The sequence below is a fragment of the Mustela lutreola genome, chromosome 8, assembly GCF_030435805.1.
Source record: "Mustela lutreola isolate mMusLut2 chromosome 8, mMusLut2.pri, whole genome shotgun sequence".
Lineage (NCBI taxonomy): Eukaryota > Metazoa > Chordata > Mammalia > Carnivora > Mustelidae > Mustela > Mustela lutreola.
This window is the reverse complement of record NC_081297.1, coordinates 116,861,091-116,874,583: the sequence shown is the minus strand read 5'-3', so window position 1 is coordinate 116,874,583 and position 13,493 is coordinate 116,861,091.

The following is a 13,493-nucleotide window of genomic DNA, read 5'->3' as shown; positions in this document are numbered from 1 at the left end:
ATATAAACTTATTATCTTCATACTAGGTGAGAAATAAACTGAAACACTATTTTATTGTTAAATATTAATTTATTTCTTTAATCCTTATATTCATATATAGGATTTATGTTTGGCAAATGAATAAAATGTCAACATAATCAATTGAAGAGTAAATTGTTCATCCAGCACTTTGTAGAAAACCTAACAGATAATGGTGTATCAACCCAGGACACATTGTAGTTTAAGACCTAAACTTTATATAAGCACATGCACAATTACAGAATAAGACAGAGATAGTAAGCAAAGAAGAAGAGAGGGGAAGAGAAAAGAAATGGATGAGTAATTCTTTTTTTTAGTGACTTAATCTTTGTCTAAAAACTTAATTAAGAAAAAAGCCATGTCTATATTTTATCATAGTCCTTTGATAAAATATTAGTCCCTCTTATTGTTGTCATTGTTGTTACAATTACCTTAACACCTTTGACCTGTCTGTCCTTTGGCATATAACTTGAGACCACTCTCAAGCTCTAAAATAATATAATATATAGACCTAAAATATTTATTAGCCCTATTTTGATACAATGTAATTTATTTCTTAGGTTTTATTAAAATATTATTTTCAGTCCAATGTGACAAAAGATATTTAAACAAATTCTTTCAAAATTGTTGTTGTTATAATCCATAATTATATGACAGCTATCAGTTTAATCGTGTGATTCTTTGGAGACTCATTGGCTTTTATTCTTTCTTGATAGGCACTGTACAATTAATAGTGTGGTTTACCGTCAATATTCTATGGGGATTATTCACAAACACTCAATTAGTTAACTCATACAAAGGGATGAAATTAAATTTGATAATTATCTTGTTTTGCTAATTGTTTTCCAGACTTCCAGAATGCATTTTGATAAGCTTTTTCATTTCAATTCCATCAGCTTTTTTGAGCAACTACAGTTAGTGTAAAGAGAAAGCTACTTAGGTCCTGATAAAAGAGAATACTTTTACAGAACAAAATTCTTTAAACATTTTAATGGAAGGCAGGAAAACAGAGCTGTGAAGAACTCCCTCAGGTGTTATAAAGCAAACATCCATAACACCCTCTTGAAATTTAAGGCAGGGGAAAAAAAAATCAGGGCATCAAAATACACCTATGGGAGTTGTCAGTAGTTTCTTGGAGATTAGCCATTCAAGAGGTAAGAACACAATCTTATTATATAATTATTATTATAATCTTACAATACAAGATGTAATAGCATTTGCTGACTACTGAATAATAAGAAAATGGTAACTTTATTTGGAAAACACATGCTTAAATCTATTTAAATAAAATATTTATAATACTTTTTGTTAAGCACAATGAAGAAAATTGATATATAATAACTTTAACCTATGAATGCCATTTTTAACTGACTTTTAGGGAATTTTTCCTGCATGTATCTATATGTTTTATCTTTTTTGGGGGGAACAAATATATGCTTTGTCTTTTTATTACCATATGATTTATGTAAAAATATGCATATGCCTAATTATTAGAATAACAGATTATCTTATCAATTGGTATAGACAAGCATAGTGCATCAGTAATTTCTTACTCCAAAGATATTATGACACAGAAGTATAAGGGCCAACTTAATTAAAGGCTGTGATATCCCTATCTAGGTTAAAGTGACACTGACTCACAATACATAATTAAATCTATTCTATGGTGATCTTGACATGAGAATTGTTGTAGACCACTTTCAATGATGCTTTTAACTGTGCGTTTAAAAATATAGCTTCAGGGGCGCCTGGGTGGCTCAGTGGGTAAAGCCGCTGCCTTCGGCTCAGGTCATGATCTCAGGGTCCTGGGATCGAGTCCCGCATCGGGCTCTCTGCTCAGCAGGGAGCCTGCTTCCTTCTCTCTCTCTCTGCCTGCCTCTCAGTGTACTTGTAATTTCTCTCTGTCAAATAAATAAATAAAATCTTAAAAAAAAAAAAAAAATATAGCTTCAGATTCTGTTGGTTTTTAGAAAAAGGGGACTGCAGTCACCTACTTAAAATAAAATAATTCCCATATAAATATACTTCAGTGTACTTAACCATAGTTGTAAAAGCAGCTATGTTAACAAATATTTTAAATCATATTAAAATATTCTACTTGAAAAACATTCCTTATCAGATGGAAAAATCACACAGAGATACAAAAAAGATAAGTGTGTGTGTGTGTGTGTGTGTGGTGTGTGGTGTGTGTGTGTGTGTGTGTGTTTTAGGGGCTGCTTGTTTTTATTTATTCATTTACTTAATTTTAAATCCAGTATAGTTAACATAAAGTGTTAAATTAGTTTCAGGAGTACAATAATAGTGATTCAACAGCTCTATATGTTACTCAGTGCTCATCATGATTTAAGTGTAGTCTTAATCCCCTTCATCTATTTCATCCACCTCCCCCACCTACTACCCCTCTGGTAACCACTATTTTGTTCTTTATAACTCAGAGTATATTTTTTTGGTTTGCTAAAAATGATTATTTTCTTAATGAATGGATCAAACTTAAAGAGAAACACAGTGAATACAATAGTGTATTCATCGACAAGATTCCGAAAGCAGAATTTAACAAAGATTTACTTTTGTTAATTTTTATGCTCTGATGTTTTTAATGGTTCTTGACTCACCTTAAAATACCCAAGTACTAGGATATCAGAAGTTCCACAATTTATATCTAACTGCAAATACAAATGGCTAACATCCCTGAAGTCAGACTACCTTTCTACTGATTTTTTTTTTTTTCTTTTAATGAAGAGGGAGCCAAGATTTTCCCCTCTGAATTATTTGACTGATTTTGCAACCTCTTATTTTAAGAAAGGAGGATAACAGGGCTATTTCCCATGAGTGACTCCATCACTTCACTCATGACTAAACTATTTTTATAGCTTGGCCATAATCCAGAAACCTAAAAGCAAGAATACTGACAAACTCTTGGTGCATTTAGAACTGCCTGGCTGCGCTCAAACCTTTAAAATTCACCAAAGGGTGGGTTGATATGTGAAAAAAAAAATGGTATTTTGGGTCATCAGGCCCCCTCAATGTTTCATATGCTCTGGTTTCAATAAGATCTCAAAGATTTTCCAAACCTTTGAAGTCTTATTTTAAAGAGTGTGCACATACATATACACACACACCCAATGTAACATAATGTGAATTTCTGAATCATCAACATGGAAAGCAATAACCTAGGCAGTATTTTGGTAATATGCAGGGACAGACATTTGAAATTGCATTAACAATGGCCAGAGCAGCTGAGCAGCTAACTATATAGTTTACAATCTGTGCGGAGCATGCTACGTAAATATGTGTATTCTTTCATGAAATACTCCCATAGACTTGTGAGGTATTTTAGAAATTATTGGACTGTAATTTTAGAATATAGAAGTATAATTAATAAAATATAGAAATTATTATATCATTTAAATAGATATCATAGATAAATAAAGAGAAAAATTTAAGTAACCCAAAGTCAAAGACATAGAAGAGTGGTTATATTAACTTGGGTAGTCTGATTTCAGAAACTGTACTTTTTTAACAACTATATTATTCAGTTTCCCTTCTTTAATCCATGAGGCCATTTGTTAACAAAATATTTCATGTATTTTAAGAAAAAAGTTCCCAAATGTTAATGATTCTAATATCAAAGTATGGTAACTCACAGATGCTTATTCTATTTACTTTTAAAAATACTGTATATCCTTTCTAAACAGGAGATGTATGGCCTAGCTACATATGTATAATTATTCATTCTTCTTATGCATTCTAAGGAAAATTGTTTATTTTTTACAGAAGTATGTTTTTTGAAGATTTTATTTATTTATTTGACAGAGAGAAAGAGATCATAAGTAGGCAGAGGCAGGCAGAGATAGAGAGGAGAAAGCAGGCTCCCTGCTGAGCAGAGAGCCCAATGCAGGGCTTGATCCCAGGACCCTGAGATCATGACCTGAGCCAAAGGCAGAGGTTTAACCCACTGAGCCACCCAGGCTCAGTAAGTATATATATATTTTTTTAATTTAAAAAAAAGTAAGTAAGTTTTTTTTTTATTTAAATGTTCAAACCAGTTAAAATGTTTGTATCAAGTGAGTTTATGTAGTTAAATAAACTTCATAAGGCTTATCTTTCAAAATTTAATGTTATGATTCATTTTCTAAATTGTGCTATATTCAAGGATAAAGGGAAGTTTTTTTTTTTTCCAATAAAGACCACATTTAACTCAGAAGTTCTATACATCTTATATTAATTTTATTAAGCTGGTTTTAACTCAGAAAATTAATAGGGGAATTAATGTAGGCCCATTTCAAAATGTTTTATCTCTAACATAAACACATTGTGGTTTATCATCTGTTATTATATGTACATTTCTGGTAGGATTATTTTATATACTTTGTTTTATGTTTACTGCACAAAATTTAATTCATGTTTTTTTTTGTCTGAGCTATGCTTTCTTATGGTTGTGTGACTAGAGTTACTGCTATTATGTATCTGATACCTCCTGTCACCTTGTGGTAGTAAACTCTGAATGCTCAAGTTAAAATATAGTTAGTTTTCAAAGTCTTATTACAATTTCCATAGAATTAAAAAGTCAATTAAAATAATGATAAAAGTATATTCTTAAAAAGGGTATTAAAATTGCAATGATATACTTCTCGAAGATGTATAAGAATAACCTATGTCCTACAAATAGAAGTTTTCAAAAATACTAAGTTAAATGACTCTTAGAAAGCATTGGGACTCAATATGTCAACCTCTGTAAGACAGATACAGAAGTAATGCCTAGAATTACACAAAAGCATTAATTTTTATCTATTGACAATGACTCAAAAGTTTTTCTCATCTTTTGAACAACTGTACTTATACAATAGTGTGTAAGTTGTATAACTGCATATTTTTGTAAAATCCTTAGGATTAATTAACTTTATATTAATGTTATTCATATTAGTGTTAAACATAATATGCAAGCTCTGAAGAAGAAACTAGAAGTTATTTTACTTGGAGTAAAGTCAAAAATTATTGATTATATTCTAATTTTGATTTTTGTCTGAATCATTTTGGGCAAGTTAATGAATTTCTTTGAATATAAATTTTTATCTGCCAAATTAGAAAAATAACATTATGTCTTAACCTTAAAATCTGACATTTGACGTAAATATCACTCAAAAAAGAGAGATTGACAAAATAGATTTCAAAAAATAACCCAATCTTAGGGCTCACTGCTGGTGCTATACATTTTATAAGTTTGGACAAATGCATGCTGTACATCCATCATTATGTCATGCAAAGTAGTTTCACTGCTCTAATATAATTATTTTTTATAGTCTTCATTTCTTTGAAGATACTCTCCTTCTGCTCATTCATTGTTTCCATCTTTTCTTCCAGGTCATAATCGGCTAATTCCAATATCTAGGTCATAAAGTGGTTCTGCATTCATGTGTTTATGAGTTCCATTTGCTTGATTTTCATTTGTTTAAGTATGAAATGCTTACCATAAGTTAGGAATAGATTAACAGTAGGAACTGATACATATGATTATTTTACTTTCTTCACTACTTTGCTCATGCTTGAAAAGTCTGTTCCTTCTTATGTCTACTGACTGAACTTGGGAGATGATCATTCACACTTTACCAAGTGCAGGTTGATCTGGAAGTGGGCCATAGGTTTTAATAATTGAGCACACCTGCTATGATGTTGCCACAGCTGCCAGCACCAGTGTATTTGATCACATCAATGTTGAGTCCAGGGGTAGGGCCAGGATGTGCCTGCAAATTCATTAGGAATGGCCTCTAGTTTCAGAGAATGTTGCAATACACAAATACTAAGCTAACCTTTCTGACTTGCAGTCTCAACTTCCCTGAACAAACAAACAAACAAAAAAGTGGAAAAATGGAAAAGACTGAGGTACTGCAAGATTTGGCTGGTGAAAAGTCCTAAAACAATTTTTAAAAATTAAAGTTATCCTTAACGGTAACAACATCTCTATGTAAAATTCATTTTTGAATAGCAGTTACCAGGGTAAAGTGGTACTTTGCAACTGAAATTACAGGGTTAGATGAGGATGAGTTATAGAAAGCCCTCTAATATAACAAAATGTTATAGAGTGAAACTGTGTTTTCCCAAATGTTCTTGGTTTTTAAAAGGGGCAGTAACTTTTTACATTCTCCTAGAAAACAATAAATCATCTTTTCACTGATAAGGGAAAAATCTTTGCCACTTTTTTTTTTTTTTTGTCCTTGATTTCTTCTCTTCTAAGAACTAGCAAATTATTTTTTATCTGAAATCCAGTTCAGTCATGGTACTTTCTTTCGGCCAGTAAGCTTGTTTTGTTTCGTTTTGTTTTTTTTACCCTTGAACAACGTTTAGTTTCACACATAAAATCATAAACTTTAAAGATTTATGAACACTACAATTCTGTGTAAAGAGAAAAGTTATTTGTAAAACTAATAATTATGCCAGACCCCTTGGTTGATTTTATTCTTATTGACTTTATCAATTATTGTTTTATATTTTTCAAAGTCATTTTACATATTTTCTTATTGTTGCTATTTACCAAAATACATTTTGAAGAACTTTATGAGCTGCAAAGCTGTTAAAATTGTATGATTATAATTATATAAAGATTTTATGTATGTATACATGTGTATCTTTAGTTAAGGACAGAAATAGCACTAATGACAAAGTCTTCAGTCCTCATATTTCCAATCCCTATTTCTAGGATTAAAAAAATGACATAATTCTATACACAGAGGGATAGATAAACTATATATTCCAATATGCACAAGGTACTGTGGTTTTAAAAATTATCAAACTTTAATCCTATTGATATATTTTATGTAATCTGCAGAAACAAAATTATATGTTTCTAATACACAATGAAATATATCTAGTATTTTGAAAAGAACATGAAATTTGTAGTTTAAGGAAGCTGAATTTGGAATCCAGCTCTGCACTAGCTTGTGATAACTGATAACTTGTCTTATTTAAAATATGGATAATAAGCCTTATTGTTCAATATTCTTAGGAAAAATACATGAGATATGCATGCAATATGACTGATGCATATTAATTAATTACGATCCCATGAGTACTAGTTTTCTTGCCAATATAATTTTCAGCAAGTTCTATGATCCACAGTTAAACAAAACCTTTGTTAATACAAATAATTGTGTTAGAAAAATCAGAGGAGTGTTCTGAACAAATTCAGAAATGCAAAACATTAAAAGGTGCAATTTTTACTCTGGCATTGATTTTCTGTCTGCTTCTCAGCTTCTCCATGACAACTCCGGAAATATTTAACCATCCCACAGAGTTTTCATGTGGATTAACTAGTAGTAGGCGGCTTTATGTTACTCTATTAAGTATACTCAGGTGGTGAGTCCCCTATCTTACTAAGAAAATGATGTGATGCTCATTTAAGAAGATGCAACATCCACAGTCACCACAGGCATTTTGAACTGCCTACCTATAAAGATAATTTATTTATTTAGCACCATGCATGCACCTGATGCCTCTTGTACCCAGTAACTTTCATATCTGGGAATAAATTTTCAGCAAGTGACCACAGTACATAAAACAGAGAAAAGGGCTTTCAGTTTTTCCTATGAGTCAAGCTGTTTGAAAGCTTCCCTTGTTCTTATTTTAAAAAGGGGTTTCCTTTCATTAATCCAGTTTATAGTGTGTGCACATGGTTTTATTGAAACAGAGTGCACTACTCATGAAAATGTCTATTAGACAAACAAATTCTTTTTTGTTTTTGGTCTGTGGAAAACTGAAGGAAAAGAAGAATTCTTTACAGAAGGACTTTATGTAAAGTCCCCTGTAATTAGAAGACATGAGGCTGTTTAGAAGGTAGTTTGATGGAAAAAAAAAAAAAAAACATAAATAAATTTCTAAAGGTTAACCAAAGGAATAATTAATATATTCTGGCATTGCAAAATCAGATATGACAATGCCTGTGGTTTGTAGGCTATCCTATTTATTTACATTACAGGAGAATTCAAAAAATAAAAAGTTACATTTTTTTGCTGCCATATAGTCATATATTTAGAAAAACTCCTATCTTAATCACCTGGGCCAAAGATAATAAGCACCAATAGTTTGTGTGTATTTGCCAAAGCAACCCTAGCTATTTGGTTGTTTTTCATTAGTTGGTTTCCATTGAGGGAAACTTCAGAGTCCATTTTTTCTAAACCGTTCCTTTTATCACATCTTGGAGCAATTCATCCTGTTTGAGTATTTCTTAGTGGATAGTTCATTAATTTTCATGACATCTTTTATTGCTGAATAGCTCTCATTTAAAACAGAATAAAACAAAACCATCAATTTTTTAAAAATTTTCCAAAACATACTTCCTTATCATTTTTTCTAAATCAATCTATTATCTATCATCTATCTATAAGTATATATAGATACTTAAATCTGTGCTTATGTAGCTCTATTTATATGTTTGTATCTATATCTTCATATAATATAATTGTGAGGCTGTCAGATTACTTACAAGAAAATTTATACACCAAAGAGGAAGGCAAAATCTGAAGTCCAATAAGTGAACATTTGACTGGATGAGTGACACATGAGATAGCTGATGAATTAGATTTTGACAGGCTTTATGGCAGCTACTTGCTAAATTTACCATTGTTTAACTCTGGATCATAGAACTTGCTGAAAATAATATTGGTAAGAAAACTAGTACTCATGTGATCTTAAAATATCTAAGAACATAATAGTAAAATCAATGATTTCTGTTGAATAGAAATGTTCTGTGTGTGGTATGGACTCAGAGACTCTGGGCTGATTCTACCTGTTAACAGAGTCTACGTTTCCATATTGTCTGGGTGTCTTCCAGGTTAAATTGGCTGAGCCTGGACTATGTTAGTGGTTCTATAGTAGCAAAATTGCATCTGGAGACCATACGCACACTTTCTTTCTTACCAATTTTCACTTGGTTCTATTTATTGAACTTATAGAAGTGCTGAGTGAGTCGTGGCAAACTGCCCGTCAAGTGAAAGGTGCCATCCAGCCTGGCTGAAGTCAGCAAAGGGACTCAATATCTTTGTACTAAGTGGCTGGTGGGCAACAGCTTTGCAATTTCACAATTGCATATGTAAGCAATAAAATCACTTTTATTAGATGTACAAAATTTTAGTTGTTAGGGATTGTTGGTCATTTTATTTAAGATGGGAATGCTTTCCATCTAACCTTCCACTGAGGTGTCCATTCAGACTCTGAATGTTTCCTATCCAAGTCTACATTAGTCAAACACTTCCATTGCTTAGCTGTTCAAATTGTTGGTTCTTTCTTAAATTTTTAATTCTAGATTAAAAAAAAAAAAAAAGTAGGAAAAAACTAGCCTATCTGCCAAGGGTAGAAAGAGGAATTAGATAAATAACATCCATGGGTTCTAGATACAGGTCAATTTTTTTTTAATCAAATTAGAAATTTTATGGAATACACTTAAAACAGCTTTCAGCTGTGATCTTATCATTCTATAACACTGCATGTTTCTGAAAAATAACATTTCCAATCTTTTTATGTGATATCTGTCTCTTGTGCTTCCCAGGCATTGAACTCAGATCTTTACTCTAAACCAATGACTCTCACGTTGGGGGCGGGGGGTGCAATTTTGCTGCTCAGGGGCCTTTGGCAATGTCTGGAGATATTTTTGGTCGACATAACTGAGGATAATGAGTGCTACTGGTATGTAGTGTGTAGGGCCTGGTGATGCTGATGAACATCTTACAATAAACAGCATGACCCCATAAAAAATAATTTCCTGACTCAAATTATCAATTGTTCCAAGGCTGAGAAACAGTGATCAAAGGCAACACAGAATTAATCTAATTATTTTAACATATATACCTTTAAATAGATATTATATAACATATATACCTTTAAATATTATCTTTATTTATGAGAGTGTATTAAGAAACAGGAAAATGACTTGAGGAGTGTCAGAGCTAGAAAATATTCCCTAGTTGAACCCAGATTTCACTGGATTCATAGCCAGTGCTTTACCTGCTTTATTCATTAATATGTAAGACCATGCTTGCGTCTATGCCAAAGCCATCAAGAATTCAGAACTCAATCTTGACTCTTCTTGTTGCTAATTGGTTCCAAGACAGTCAACCAGAATGAGAAGAATTTTGGAAAGCCCTTCACCATATTTTTACCTCTCTAGCTATAGAATATATATAGCTATAAATGCTCTACTTATAATAATTATTGCTAAAAATAATTCAATATTTTCTTGCTTTTCTACTTTATAGAATGTCTGTCAATGACTTCTTATCTTCATTCTCTTTTAGATGGGAGGAGGGAATGAGAAGTGAAAACTATGAGTCTACTGTAGTTTACTTAAGTCTGTGTCTAGCAAAGGTTCATTCCTTGTTTTAAGTATTAATGCACCATTCCCTTATATAGGTATTTAATAGATCGCTTGTTATAAATTTGCACGAGAATAAGACATAATTCTACAGGCCTATAGTGAATTTATACTCACAACTGTTAACTTTTCTTTAACTTAGTAAGTAAAGAATCTTTTTTCTTTTTTTAATAACTCAGCAAAGTAACAGAGCAGAATAGCTAAGCATAGTTAAATATCACTGACATAATCTGTGATAGTAAAGAAGCATTAGAGACAAATGTGGGACTTGCGTCAACTTCAGTTTCTAGGGGGTATGAAAATTTCTGTAGGAAAAAGCTATGAGAGAAACTCAAAATCAGAAATGTAAATTGTCAAACATAAGCTACCAGTCTGTTTTGGTTTGCAGTGTAATGTAAAAAATATATTTTTTATTAATAGAAAACAATTCATGAGAATTTTGGTAGAGTCAACTCATAGTGACTCTTTAATCATAACTTCTCCACCAGGTTTGCGTTCTGTTTGCATACACATACATGCCAAAGTTTTAAAATTATTGTAAATATATTTCTTACTCTTCAGTATTTAACACTTTGTTCATGGAGACTGAAAGTTGTATTAAAATATTTCTATATTTTTAAAAAATACAGTCTGAAATTTCTATTAAAATATCTCTTTTGCTTGATAAAAATTTTTTTTTTTGAAGATCAGTGTAACTCTTCAGGTATTTCCAGTAGTCTGTGTTCCCCTCACTCTTACTCCCACCTGCCTTCTAAAACCTTCTCCCTGATTCAGCTCAGCCACAGTCATGTCCAGGAAGAATAATTTTTTTTTTTTAAATGCTGGCAACAAAAGTGAGAATAAGAAGCGGCTGAGGTGGAGGCTATTTGGCAGCAAATACAAGAAGTGTAATGTGCTTTGAGGAAAATATAAGGAGCTCACCATAAGAAAGGTAGCTACCCTGAAGCAGGAAGTAATAGTAGTTTTCCAGAAGAGGGTTTAGGTTCAGAGTCACAGCTCTTGAATTTGCTCTACTCAAACTTGTCCCTTCAGGCTGTTGTGATCCGGAAAACTGAATGCCCTTCTGTCAGCATTATGAATGGTGCCTTTGTACTAATGCTAGAAGACAATATCCAAAGGCAAGTATTATTTGGCAATATAATTCAACATCTAACAACAGGTCATTTTCCCAACTCTCTTTTCATTATCTCCCTCAGGGAAAAAAAATCTCTGGTCACAAAAAAATTAAATTTAATCTTTGCTTTTTTTTTTAATCTCTATTTCTACACATTTTTCAAAATACATCTTACTCGTTTTTCAAAAACATTTATTCTATTGTGCTAACAACCACAGTGGTGTTATTTGATCACTGATCATATATTTTCTTCTACTGATAATAGTATATGCTCTACACATATCTCAAAACATCATAATATACATTGATAAACTTTAATATAGTTTGCTTAAGATTTTTTAATCTTGAAAAAAATAACATGCTCCTTTTAAGTTATTTTTAAATTCATATCTAATCTGTGAGTGGTCTATGAAAAAACAAATACTCATTGCTATAACAAACACACAGTGATAATCTACATATCATCCTACATTGCCTTAATCAAGAGATCAAATAACTATTTATTGAGCATCCACAAAATTGCCTGGGGATGTCATATGAACAGAAGATGAAGAGACAAACAGTACAACATGTCTGCACTTAGAAAGATTATATACTCTTGTGGGAAACACCAAAAGCAACAACTACAACACAATGCATATACAGAACATCTATATGCATAAAATATTCTGTGAGCACAATAAAAGAATGTATTTAATTTTAGCTGTGTGGGAAAGGAAAGACTCTGCAAGTACAGAAAAAAACAATCTTGCTTTTCCAGAAAAATTTGCAACCACCCTAAAAGCCTAACAAACTACAATCTTACTTTTTTGGTTTAACAACAACTCTGATATTAAGTAGACTGTTCAACTAAAATTATACAATCTTGGATAGGTAAAGTATCATTGCTTTGTGTTGGTGTTCAGGAAACAAATAAAAATCACTATTTAAATGAAAAAGCTGGTGTTTTCAATCATTTTTATGTCAAATTCATGAAAAATACATCAATACAAGAGACTTTTTCTTGTTTGTAGGTGGGGCTATTATATCAGAAGCCCATAATATGAGTATAGAATTCATTATCTTACTTTTTTGTACAGACTAATGTCTCTCAAAACAACTCATTTCATTTTGAGATAGCTGTAATTTTCAGTCCGGAGGCTTTTATAATTTTATTAAATTGTAATATGATGAGTCCAAATAAAATTGCACTTTAATTGTTTTTAATTTAATTTCAACAGATCCAAAACCAAGTTTAAAATGACATGTTTTCTATGGTCTTTTATATAATGGCTTACTCATATTTGTATCCATTCAGATCTAATTCAGTATCTAGCCAAAATCAAGCATTAGATATATGGTTATTTAAGCTTTTATAGTTTGTGAAAAATGAGAAATTGAGCATTTCAAGAAATTCACAATTTACATTGAAAAATGTTAAGCTAGAGGTTTATATTCATGCACATAATTTTAAATTGAAAATGGATAAGAAACAGCATTTCTCATTTGAATTTTATAAAGACAAACCCACAGCAAGGCTCAGGTACACAATCTTCAGGAGTACTACATAATTTGTTCAAACTTTTTTTTTCAACTTCTTCTCAGATTAAACAGACTTCTTCTTTATCTATCGCATCAATGTATTCATTGGCTGTCCAGCCTAATCAGAAGTTGACTTTATTAAATCACTAATTTACCTAACTAATCAGTGACTCCTTGAAATTAACAGACTCTCTTGTTTTATGTAATCTGTTATTAATTTGGTGATACATAAACAGTAAATGGAAACTGAAATAGTTCAACAAAATTTAAAATAAAATGTTACCTTTCTTGTCATAATTGACCTAATTTCTTTAACCTCTCAAGTCATTATTTCAAATGAAAAGAAGAAATACTTTTTTATTTAAAATGAATAAAAGTCAAACTGATGAAATATCAAAAGGCTTTTAGAATCTATTAATACTTGATGTTCTTAAAACTTAATGTTTTTAAGCTCAAATTATTTTTATTCATTATATATGT